The following is a 9153-nucleotide window of genomic DNA, read 5'->3' as shown; positions in this document are numbered from 1 at the left end:
TATTTGTCTTTTTACATTGAAAATTACAAGATATAATAGACTAAAAACTTAATACCAAATGACAGATCATATCTCTGTCATTGTTTTAATAGTCTTGTTTTTTAAATACTTCTTAAAGAAAAGTGAAATAAAAATACACATTTTATGTGTTCCTTAGCATACTATTAGAAAGTTTGCATAATTCTTAATTAATCAAAACTAAGGTATTGGGGCGAATGAAATAAAACCACTTACATTTATAGCAGCAAAGTTCTTATATAAACAAAGAATATTTCAAATGCAAAATCCTTAAAGAATTTAAAGCAAATATATACTCAATTATTTTGTGTCAAAATGTATAGGACTAACATGTGACTCCTAATCTCTGTTCTTAGAATTTATCCTACAGTAACATGGAAAGATATATATATATATATATATACACACACACACACACACACAAGGTTATTCACTGCAGCATTGTCACAATAGCAGAATATAGAAACAACCTGAATGTATAACAATGGAAAAGGTTTAGTAACCTATAGTATCCATATAACCAGATACTGTGTGAGTAATTGAATTGCAAAACAATATGTTTAGCTTTATCCCTTCCCCTTTTTTTTGTAAAGTGGGACAAACATAGCAAAAACCATTCCTTGTGTATGCGGAATATAACATGCTGCATGCTGGAGGTCGTCTCAGCCTTATAGAGGGAGAGATCTCTTTTGCAGGAAAATATTGGCCGCTCAAGCTGAGTGTGTCCCTGTGTGGGCTGGCTCTAAGAATACTTGAATTGTTTTGCATGAGACTTTAAGAGAAACTTGTAATTTAAAAGAAATAACAGTTCTTGGAGTGCCATTCCAGCATTTGTCCATGGCACACTATTTGCCATTTCTTCCCAGATATTGTTGCTTATTCTGTTCTGCTGGTGAAATGATCTGCTTCTGAAAATTCTCACAATTGAACAATACCCATTTGTTGTCACATCTTGTTTTCTGCCAAAATCTCATCTGTTGGTGCATCAGTTTCGCCTTCCTTCAAGTTTTGCTACTTTGTCTACTGATACTACATTAATAAAATTAAGGTCATGCATGTTGGCTATTTAAAATTTCCTTAAAATTTCTCCTTGGGGGCACCTGGGTGACTCAGTCAGTTAAGCATCTGCCTTCAGCTCAGGTCATGATTTCAGAGTCCTGGGATTGAGCTCCACGTTGAGCTCCCTATCAGTGGGGAGTCTGCTTCTCCCCCCCCCGCCCCCCCCTCCCCCTGCTTGTGCTTGCTCGTTCTCAAATAAATAAATAAAATCTTTTAAAAAATTTCTCCTTGGGGATCCCTGGGTGGCTCAGTGGTGTAGCGCCTGCCTTTGGCCTAGGGCGTGATCCTGGAGACCGGAGATCAAGTCCCGCGTCAGGCTCCCTGCATGGAGTCTGCTTCTCCCTCCTCCTGTGTCTCTGCCTCTCTCTCTCTCTCTCTCTCTCTCTCTCTGTGTGTCTATCATAAATAAATAAATCTTTTTAAAATTTTTTAAAAAATTAAAAAAATAAAAATTTCTCCTTAATTAGCCTGTCCTTAACTTTTTACAAACAGTTCCAAGAGATGAGTTGATTTTCAGTAGTTCATCCATGATTCATGACAAAGAGAGCCCACGACCTTGTTTCTTTGTGCTTCAAAATTCTGCAGTTTTCAGAGTTTTCTTAGCTAGTCAGGATCCTTCTCCTCTTAACTGATGACTTCCCTTCGTGGAAGATGGAGAAATAAATGAATATTAGAGATGCAAAAAGTTATGTACACTGTTTTCCCACACCTCTTCTACTTCTTTACCTTCAGATTCTAGAAATTCAAGTGTTCTGTCTTGTGCATGAAAAAAAATATGACAAGCATTTTGTTGGTGGTGATGGTCCATTCTGACCAAGGCCAAATACTCTTTGAGCCTTTTTTGTACTAGAACCAAGATAACACTCACTAATGGGAAAAGTCTGTCCCAGCAACTTCCAAATGATGGATCTAATTGTAGACAGATTTACTAAGACCGGAATTTAAGTTATTTGAGTAAATATATATATATATATATATATTTTTTTTTTTTTATTTGAGTAAATATTAAAGCTCACTGCATCCAGGGTACACAAAGTGTCTGGGACAACCCGCTGACTGCTGTATTGTATTATTGTTGCAAAGTAGCCACACTGTCTACCAGGATTTATTTAAAATATCCTTTCTTTTTCTTCACGTTTATAGACAGAAAAACCTTTTCAGTGTTAATGCTTATTCGGTTTATCAGAATCTGCCTTCCTTCCTTTTGTGAAGGAGATCCTTTGAGTCTCTATTGAGAAGTGCTTTTTCCACTAGAGCTCTGGGTTACTGTCTGGTATCTTCTGTCCAGGGAAGGGAATAGCACCGGGTGCCTGAAGAGCTGTTTCACGTGGGAGGCACCCATTTCTCATAGTTTTAGATGATTTATGCCAGAACCTGGTAGGAATGGCAGACTATCCAATAAAGGAGAAAGGCAACAAAAAACTTTTTCCTAAGGGTCTCTTTTTTTTAAATCAAATATATAATTTCTTCCTTCTTCATAACTTTGCTTTCTTCTGGCTTAAAATTCTTACTGATATGATTATTTGTGAAGATACTGGTGCCTTCCAAATGTATTAACCCAATCCTCTCTCCTGTTTTAAATCCAAATAGCTAATTTTCTACTGAAAAGTTAACTTCAAAATCAACCTAGCTAAAACTGAACTCGATATTTTATTGTCAGTTTACTTATCTCAGTCCATGGCAACCATATCCATCCAATGCCCAAACCAGGGACCACAACATCAATATAGAAATCTCCACCTTCCTTACCCTCAAAATCAAATTAATTCCAGGAATTTCTAGTGTTTCCAATCTCCTGTATCTACTGTTGATCCCTCCTCCTAATTTCACTGACCTAATCAGATCCCAGGTGGGGCCTGCATCATGGCATTTTAGCTGTTCTTGTCTCTCTTTTCCTCTCATTTCACACTCCATGTTGCTGCCAGAATGATCCTTCTAAGACATACATGTTACACAGCTTTTATGATGCACGAAACCCTGCCACAATGATGGAGGGTGTGCTGTGTATGGGAACCTGTGCTCATTTGCCAGTGATAGAATGATAAACACAGCCCTGTCTCTTCCTTCAATTATCTCATAATCTGATGAAGACAAAAACAAACAAGTCAGAATTCACTGTGATGTAAGGAATGATCTCTAGGGTCTTCCTTACAGAATGAGAGGTGCCAAATGTCACAGAGGAAGGAGCACTTCATTCTGCCTGGAGAATCAGAGAAATTCACAGAAAAATTCAGGGGAGGAGGAACTTGAAGCACTTTGCAAGAGATTGCCTCAAATATCTCCACAAAGCTGGGGTGCATGCTTGAGGGTAGAGGCCTCACGGTGGGGCAGGTGGCAGACTTAGGAGGAGGCAGAGATCTGCTGCAGACCTTGTGGGAAAAGAAAGGAAAAGCCATCCAAACACTCTTAAACACGCTAAGATGGCATTGTGAGCTGAGAGAAGTGTCAGAGGCACGACCGACATCTGGGCTGAGCCGTTAAGCTTTCCCTGGTCCTTCCCAGCTCAAATGATGTCAAGGCTTTAATGTTATGACCCCTAGAGCCTGGGCCTTGTCTCCCTTCTCTGTCACCAAGGGCCTCCCAAATATTAGATCTGGGACTCTCCTGCTTAGCCCAGAAGTCTTGTGTCATATAAATAAGGGATGAGAGTACAAGACAGCTCTGCCACATGACCCTGGGCAAGGTCATCAACTTATCCCTAAAACAGAGTTAATAATGGTGCCTATTTCATGGAGTCAATGTGAAGATCAGATGAGTAACGTATATAAGACACCTGGCATATTGCCTGGCCGGGGTGGGTTTCTGTGACAATGTGCTGTTACCAACAGGCGCTTGTCGCTAACTGAAGACAGAGCCAAGACTAGAAGCAAGGGTTGGCTTCATAGTCTACTCCTCTAGCCTCTAACTTCCTTCCTAGGGAGAGGAAGAAAGGATTATTCCGGCAGTCAGAACCTACAGTAAAGTCACCAATGGACAATGACCCAGGCCTGGAGAGTTAAGAGTTGGACACCCTTGGAGCGAGTGATTATAAGGACCTCCTCTACTTTCTTTCCTTCTCTTTGCCTTCTGGAGTGACAAATTATGCGGGCGGGGGGTGGGGGAACTTAGGGATACATAGATCTGTAGAATTCTGGAAGGCACCAAGGGAACCCACCAACGGGGTTGGTTATAATTGTCCTAGAACCTGGGCTTTTAGATAGAGGGGAGGAGTGGACTCTGGGACTTCTTTCTACATTACCTGGCTTAGGTTGAGAGGGTAGGAAAATAAACAGGGTTCACAATCAAAAGATTTCTTCTTAAATAGAGTGCAGAATCTTACAAGGGACAGCTTAGCAAAGGACAGAAGGGGAAGCTATAAATTTATATGTTAAAAAGGTAATAGATGTACATGGTAAAAAAAATGAAAACAGAACTATATACAGTGAAAAATAAATCGCCTTTTTACTTAGTCCCTATTTTTCCCTTTCAGTGACAAATTCTGGGATCAAATTCTTATTTATCTTTTCAATGATATTCTGTACTCTTACCAACTTACACGTAGGCTATTTGTTGCACAACTTTTTGCATGTTAATCTTTTTTCCATTTAAAGTTATATCTTGGAGATCAGATATCATCATTCTGTATTGGTAAGTTAAAGCTGCCTTTCTGTTGTTGTTGTTGTTTTCTGTTTTGCTTGTTTGTTTGCACTTGTTAGCATTTAGTGAACATCCCTCCATGTGTCTTCAAGCTACTGGGACACAGTGCCCCCCAATCCCCTTAATCTTCTCAGCTCTTCTACTGAAGAACTTGACCTTCATTATGACAGGCTATTTGGGGAGCTTTCCCTTCTCCAAAACTTTGTCATAGCCTGACTGCACCATGTCAGTGATAGGAGCAGCTCCAGTCTTGTTTTTGGATGTATTTAACCGTGTCTGCTCACTAACTAAAGTCCACAGTGTGTTGGGGTTGACAGATTGGCAGAAGCTCTGGCTCCTCTCTAAGTGGTAATGCCTCATACCAGCTTTTCCGAGGTAACCTGGGTGATATTTGTCAAAGTTGATCAAGTGGTAATGCATGCCACCAGTGTTACCTTGGCCTCCTGGGTGTTTCTGGGGGCTTGCTGACGTGGCTGTGGCTCAGGTGGCCCTGAAGTTTCCAGGCATTCCTCAGTCTAGATGGCATATGGGCAGCCCATATGCCAGTTGCAAGCTACCTCTTTCCTTTTAACACCTACATAATATTCTATTGAATACTATAATATATTCTCTATCAATAGACATTCATATTGTTTTGAAACTCTTGATTTTACAGATAGAGCTATAGTGAATATCTTTTTAAAAATATTTTATTTATTTATTTATGAAAAAGAGAAAGAACACTAGCAGAGGGAGAGGGTAAAGCAGGCTCCCTGCTGAACAGGGAGCCCCACATGAAGCTCAATCCCAGGACCTTGGCATCATGACCTGAGCAAAGGTAAACACTTAACTGACTGAGTCACCCAGGAACCCTGAGAATATTTTTTCTTTTAAAAGTAATTTCTATGTACAACTTGGGACTTGAACTCATGTCCCTGAGATCTAGAGTCAGATGTTTTACCAACTGAGCCAGCCAGGCATCTCTATAATGAATATCTTTGTACATATGTCTTTCTATATGTGTGTATATACCTATAAAATAAATGCAGAGAAGTAGAATTGTTGTGCTCAAGGAAATGCATATTTTAAATTTTCATAGGGTAACAGGATATTAGATGTGGCTTTTCTTCTTGGCTTAGATTATCAGCAAAGGTCCTAAAGACCAAACTAAGTAACAGACCACCTAGTTCTGTCATTTAGTGGAAACGGGTGCTAATAAGGTAGGTCTTTCACAAAAGTGAGGTGCTGTAATGTGAACTTTCAAAAAATGAGGGATACCTGTACTGGTTTTCTCTCTACCGTTAGCCTCGCCTACAGCTTACATAAGACAAGGCTGGGAATTCCTGAAGGGGTGAAGGTTAGAAGGGTTCTTCAGAGAGTGGGGGAATGGAGTTGTCAGCCCTGTCCTCTATCTCCTTTCCAGAGCTTTTTGCCCTCTTAGTTTAAACTAAATGAAGGGATTTAGAAGAGCCACTCAGAGCTTGTTGTATTTCCCATGGAATTTGGAGATGGAGAAACTAGTGCCTGAGTCACTGCTGTTCAAACATCCTAAGGCCACGATCTGTGGCAAAGCTGCCCCTGTAGGTCACATAGGAGCAGCTGTACCTCCTCCAATTGTGGAACAAAGGTCTGTGTTTCCTGTGACCGGATGCAGGCCCTATGAAAGAGCTTGAATTGCCAAAGATCCCACCAAGAACAGACTGGGGGCATTGGCATGGGGAGGGAAGCAGAGTGCCAAGGTCTAAGTGTTAAGAGTCATAAATGGTCAATGGGAGAATGTTGGAGGGGTCAGAAACGTTCAGGTGAATGTTCACCTCCAACAAAACCCAAAATCATCTCATAAAAGGACAGCATTTGGATGCTGGTCACACCCAAAGGGTACCAAAGCAACATTGCCAATTCCCATCACTGAAGACCCTTTCCACCCTTTGCTTGTCCTGCTCCTTCAGCACCAGCCGTCAGGGAGCCAGAGGTTACAGAGTGAGTCAGGAAGAAATAGAGGAAGAGAGCAAGGAACAAATAGTGAAAAGCTGACCAAGACCCCCTTTCTGGGTTTCAGGTTTCTGAGCCTGAGTCAGAAGGGAGGCTGGGGTTGGGGAGAAGGTCTAAAGTGGATGAGATTAAAGTTTTGATATGAAACTGGACCAAACCTGTTCATACCCAGAAAAATGAAACTATTCAACTAATGACTGAAAAGGATGGGAGAAGCTATTGCATCCACCCAAGAGTTCATCAGAGTGAGAGAATGGAGACTCCATGTAGCCTGGTGGAAAGTTAATGTGGTCAGGAAATATCATGTGTTTTCGGGGAGGGCGGGGCAAGATGGCGGAGGAGTAGGGTCCCCGAGTCACCCGTCCCCACCAACTTACCTTGATAACTTTCAAATCATCCTGAAGACCTACGAATTTGATCTGAGATTTAAAGAGACCCCAGCTGGAACACTACAGTGAGAAGAGTTCGCGCTTCTATCAAGGTAGGAAGACGGGGAAAAAGAAGTAAAGAAACAAAGGCCTCCAAGGGGGAGGGGCCCGCGAGGAGCCGGGCTGAGGCCGGGGCGAGTGTCCCCAGGACAGGAGAGCCCCGTCCCGGAGACGCAGGAGCTGCACCGACCTTCCCGGGAGGAAAGGGGTTCGCAGGGAGGTGGAGCAGGACCCCAGGAGGGCGGGGATGCCCTCAGGCTCCCGGGGGGGCACCAACAGAGGACCTGCGCCCCGGGGAGAGCGCCCACACCCCGCGGCCGAGCTCCCTGAAGGGCTGCAGCACACACGGCTGGACCCGGGAGCAGCTTGGGGGAGCTCGGGCGGTGGCTCCGGGCAGAGGGGGCTGCACGCCCGGGAGCAGCTTGGGAGGCGCTGGCCCCGGGGTCCAGGGCCCTGGGGGACACAGCCCTGGATCCGGCACTCCCCCCTGGACAGGCAGAGGCCAGGAGGACAGGACAGTGAGGACGCTCCTGCCGCCAGGCACCCCCGAGCTGTGCAGATCGGCGCCCCCACCCCCGGAGCATCCAGGCCCCTGCGAACCGGTAGCTGCGGGAGTTACTGCGGGAGCTGACTCCAGGGCTGGGGAGCTGGCCGCCAACACTGCTGTTGTCTCTCCTGGTGTCACCCTGTGCCTGGGAGGGTCTGCGCCACCAGGGAACGGGGGCCTCACGGGGTAAACAGCTCCCACTGAGCCGGTACCCGGCAGGGGGTGGGGCATCTCCCCCAGGTGCACACATCTGAGAATCTGCACAGCAGGTCCCTCCCCCAGGAGACCAGCTGGAAGGACAGGGGAAGAGCAAGTTCTTGACCAAGCAGCACTGGAAAGCTCCAGGAAAGTCCAGCGATTTATAGTATATACAACCAGAGGATACCCCTCCTTGTTTTTTTTTGTTTTTGTTCTTTTTTGTTTTTGTTGTTGTTTTGTTTTTTCTTTTTTTTTCTTCCTTTTTCCAGTACAACTCATTTTAGCCACTCTTCACTAAGCAAAATGACTAGAAAAAAGAACTCACCACAAAAGAAAGAATCAGAAACAGTCCTCTCTGCCACAGAGTTACAGAATTTGGATTACAATTCGATGTCAGAAAGCCAATTCAGAAGCACAATTATAAAGCTACTGGTGGCTCTGGAAAAAAGCATAAAGGGCTCAAGAGACTTCATGACTGCAGAATTTAGATCTAATCAGGTCGAAATTGAAAATCAATTAAATGAGATGCAATCCAAACTGGAGGTCCTAATGACGAGGGTTAATGAAGTAGAAGAACAAGTGAATGACATAGAAGACAAATTGATGGCAAGGAAGGAAGCTGAGGAAAAAAGAGAAAAACAAAGATCATGAGGAAAGGTTAAGGGAAATAAATGACAGCCTCAGAAGGAAAAAAATCTATGTTTAATTGGGGTTCCAGAGGACGCCAAAAGGGACAGAGGACCAGAGAGTGTATTTGAACAAATCATAGCTGAGAACTTCCCTAACTTGGGGAGAGAAATAGGCATTCAAATCCAGGAGACAGAGAGAACCCCCCCTAAACTCAATAAAAACCATTCGACACTCTGACATTTATTAGTGTAACTTGCAAATTCCAAAGATAAAGAGAAGATCCTTAAAGCAGCAAGAGACAAGAGATCCCTAAATTATATGGGGAGAAGTATTAGGTTAACAGCAGACCTCTCCACAGAGACCTGGCAGGCCAGAAAGGGCCTAAATGAGAAGGATCCTAAATGAGAAGAACATGCAGCCAATAATACTCTATCCAGCAAGGCTCTCATTCAGAATAGGAGAGATAAAGAGTTTCCAAGATAGGCAGAAACTGAAAGAATATGTGATCACCAAATCAGCTCTGCAAGAAGTATTAAGGGGAACTCTGTAAAAGAAAGAGGAAGTCCAGGGATCCCTGGGTGGTGCAGCGGTTTAGCGCCTGCCTTTGGCCCAAGGCGTGATCCTGGAGACCCAGGATCAAATCCCACGTCGGGGTCCCGGTGCATG

General features: G+C 43.5%; 1 pseudogene; it reads right to left on the bottom strand.

Annotated features, from left to right (window-relative positions):
* Nucleotides 1–4800: 4800 nt before the first annotated feature.
* LOC140639342 (large ribosomal subunit protein uL15-like) lies at nt 4801–5239 on the bottom strand (annotated as a pseudogene).
* Between the last annotated feature and the right edge of the window lie 3914 nt (nt 5240–9153).

The sequence above is a fragment of the Canis lupus genome, chromosome 9, assembly GCF_048164855.1.
Source record: "Canis lupus baileyi chromosome 9, mCanLup2.hap1, whole genome shotgun sequence".
NCBI classification, from domain to species: Eukaryota; Metazoa; Chordata; class Mammalia; order Carnivora; family Canidae; genus Canis; species Canis lupus.
Note: the sequence above shows the minus strand (reverse complement) of the source record. Positions and strands in the feature narration are given on the sequence as shown.